We start from the raw sequence: 3557 nt of genomic DNA, 5'->3' as shown, positions 1-3557 counted from the left end.
AAGTATTAAATAGAGACCAAAAAATGTATGATAAATATATTCTGAGAAATATGAAATAGAGACTAAAATATTTGAAAAGAGATCTTAGATATATACCTAAAATCTTAGGAGTAATCTTATGCACAAGTACATCCTACGCCAACAACAAAGTAATGTTCATTATTGGCACAAAAGGAAAAGATAGAAAACTTTTTCTTCGAGAACGATATGGCGCTTAGGACGACTCGACGAGCAACTTGATTGATTCGGATGGTAGTAATCGAAGAACACCACTCTGCTCTGCTTAAGAGCTTCCGGGCGGAAAACCACCCAATCATGCAACAAAGCAGCATGGAAAAGCCAGAATGAGCCCACCTACAAGCGTCCCAGGACATACGAAACCATTATATTTTAAACAAAGATTATTTCATAGCAGATCATAAATTGATTTTGCACAAAAATATAGCTCACCTTTGCCACATGCTATGCAAACAACAAACAAAAATCATAAGAGGAAGCAGAACCATTATATTTTAAACCAAGATTATTTCATAGCAGATCATAAATTGATTTTGCACGAAAATATAGCTCACCTTTGCCACTTCCTATGCGAACAACAAAAATCAGAACCATTATATTTTAAACAAAGATTATTTCATAGCAGATCATAAATTGTTTTTGCACAAAAATATAGCTCACCTTTGCCACATCCTATGCAAACAACAAAAATCATAAGAGGAAGCAGAACGATTATATTTTAAATGGAAAATATTTTATAGCAGATCATAAATTGATTTTGCACGAAAATATAACTCACCTTTGCCTCTACCTCTACACAATAGATTTTAGTAGTGAACCACCACATAATATTGAAATTTACCAAACACACATGGAACGATGTATACACTTCTGCTATCACCTTCACCCACTTATGGGCTCTGCATCAACCCTATATCCACAAAATATGAGTCATTAGGACAAGCCTTAATTTCAACAACCATTCGACCCAGCAAAATCAAAGCATATAACATTAAATAGATACCACCAGCCTAGATCCATCTTAACTCCAGATCTACAGATCTACCAAGCACTGAGAGGGATCAAATCTCTTGTTCACTCTAAAAGAGGTTTGCATCTCAAGAAATTTGATCCCTCTTGGCGCTTGGTATATCTAGAGTTAAGATGGATCTAGATTGGTTTAATTTCCTCCTTTAAATAGGTTATATTCCACATGAATTCCATGGGTTCTCATAAACCTAGAGCTCAAAAACCACAGGTAACTTGACGAGTCAAGTTTCCATTATTATTTTAGTTTAAAATTATTTTTATTTCAAGATAAGGTTTTTTTAATTTATTTTGACAAGTAAAAATGTTTAACATAGGTTTATTTTTATTTTTATTTGGTCCAGTAAAAGTGTTTATAGGACGTTAAATTACAAGGCGCAAAAATATATAATGATAAGTCTTAAAAAAACGCCAAAAATATCATGAGAAATATTCAAAATTCTTATCCAAAATTAAGGAAAATCTATTGCAAAGGCTAAAAATCACAAATCCTAAACAGAAAAGGAGGTAGAAGAAGCATTTTATTTGAATCGAGGAATATTTATTCGCATAACATACATTGGTTTTGTAGCAAAAGAGAACTCACCATTTTCCTTTACGTCTACTCACTAGCCCACATCTCTCTCGCACAAAGAGATTTCAATGGTTTCATCAGCAATCCACCTTCCTTTACCTGCAATACATTTCCTTAAAAATTTAAGGAAGCACATGATATAATAATGTAACAACGAATGAGTTAAGTTCAACTAACATGAAACCATGCATGCAACATACCTCCTACTCCTTATCCTTCTCCTCGCTCATTGTACCTGTAAAATATGATTCATTCCTAAACCCACAATATGAGTCCTTATCAATAAATGTAGAACTCGCCCTCGACCTGAACTTTGCTGCATTGCCCCATATCCCTCTCAAATAAGGATATTTGAGCAATGCCATCAATGCTTTTCCACCTACCCACTTGCTCTATATTTCTTCACCTACATTTTCCACCTACCTTTACCCACTTGCTCTATATTTCTTCACCTACATTGCATTGCACTAATAAGATGTCTTCACCGCATAAACCCAACAAAAATGAAAACAAAAAAATATTAAATAGAGATTAGAAAATAATATGAGAAATATTAAACAAAAAACTAAAAGATATTATGAGAAATTCTAAACAAAAAACTTTTGAATAATAATATGTAAAAGTACATCATATGTAGAGATCAAAAATCACAAACCAGGTATAGTTAAGAAGGGAGGAGAACCATTGTATTTAAACAAATACAATGGAGGATTTCATGGACGAACACACATGGGCCTTGCACCAGAGCATAACTCATCCTCTGCCTTTGCATTTGCTTTAGAGCGCCATATCTTTCTCAGACAAAAATATTCAGTGCTTTCATCAACACTCCACCTCCCTTTACCTGCAATCACTCTAAATTTAAACAAACACACAAAATATAGTTATGATATAACAAACAGGTAAATTCTGTAACCATAAAATTATGTTGTAACAAACAGGTAAATTCCCCATACATACTTTGTCAGCCGTTTTTCCCTTCTTCGTTGTCTCAATTGCTGAGACAGAACGAAGACTTAAAACTAGCTCAATGAACTCAACCCTGCAATGTCCAAAGCCCAAATAGCTCGAAGATCCACACTTGCACTTTTGGGTACACCCTATAAGTATCATTTCCATATTCAAAAAATGGTGATCAGTTTTAAATTCTTGTTAATATGGATTCATCTCTACCATGTAACAAATGTGATAGAAAAACAGCAGGGAAAAAAGTTACTCTCCGTTGAATTTTTGCTGGACTTTCTTCAATCTGTGAGCGATCTGCATTCACAAGTAATTCTCAATTAAGGCCCAGCTCATACACCACTGCATTCTGCATTCACAAGTAATTCTCTGGCTGTGGACAGTAATCTGCACTCACAAGTCAATATCAATTAAGGCCCAGCTCATACACCATACAATAAGAGTTGATGTTTGACAAATTTATAGAATAAATGAATCCCGGTCCAATACAAGTAAGAACTTCAAAATGGTGAACCAAACTTACAAGCAAGAACATTCGCCTCAACATCTTTATGTTCAGCTCCTCCTCCGACTCCTTTCAAGCCTGTCACCAGTGTTTCATTATTTGAAGCATTACCCTGCTGAAGTGACTTCAATCTAACATCCTTGGAATTTCATCCTTGGAATTTTGCTCGAGATCCTCAAAGGAGATGCCAATTTGTCTTGGAAGATTAGCTTGTTGAGCACTCTTTTGTTTTTCGTCTCTGTTATTGGCAAATGCCCACAGACAAAATATTGCTTCTGTCAGCATCAGTCCCTCACACAGGTGCTAATTTGCTAGATAAGCATTGGAACAAAGGATTCTTTCAACAATACTACAATTTCCCAAAAATTCCAAATGCCAAAATCCTATCACTCACTCAAAAATCATGAGATTTACAGGGAACCAAAAAAACAAAATCAAAGCAAAACCACATGGAGAGTCTCGACAATGACT

General features: G+C 34.8%; 1 long non-coding RNA gene across 1 annotated transcript; it reads right to left on the bottom strand.

Moving 5' to 3' along the window:
• Nucleotides 1-2327: 2327 nt before the first annotated feature.
• LOC149265238 (uncharacterized) lies at nucleotides 2328-3319 on the bottom strand. The gene is made up of 3 exons (XR_016250956.1): nucleotides 3105-3319; nucleotides 2579-2968; nucleotides 2328-2473 (listed from the first exon to the last, which is right to left on the bottom strand). It is a non-coding gene; the product is annotated as an uncharacterized LOC149265238 (long non-coding RNA).
• Nucleotides 3320-3557: the final 238 nt, after the last annotated feature.

The sequence above is a fragment of the Pinus tabuliformis genome, chromosome 6, assembly GCF_031772625.1.
Source record: "Pinus tabuliformis cultivar Carrire ecotype Pingquan chromosome 6, CPIR1, whole genome shotgun sequence".
NCBI lineage: Eukaryota > Viridiplantae > Streptophyta > Pinopsida > Pinales > Pinaceae > Pinus > Pinus tabuliformis.
This window is presented reverse-complemented; position numbering and strand designations above follow the sequence as displayed.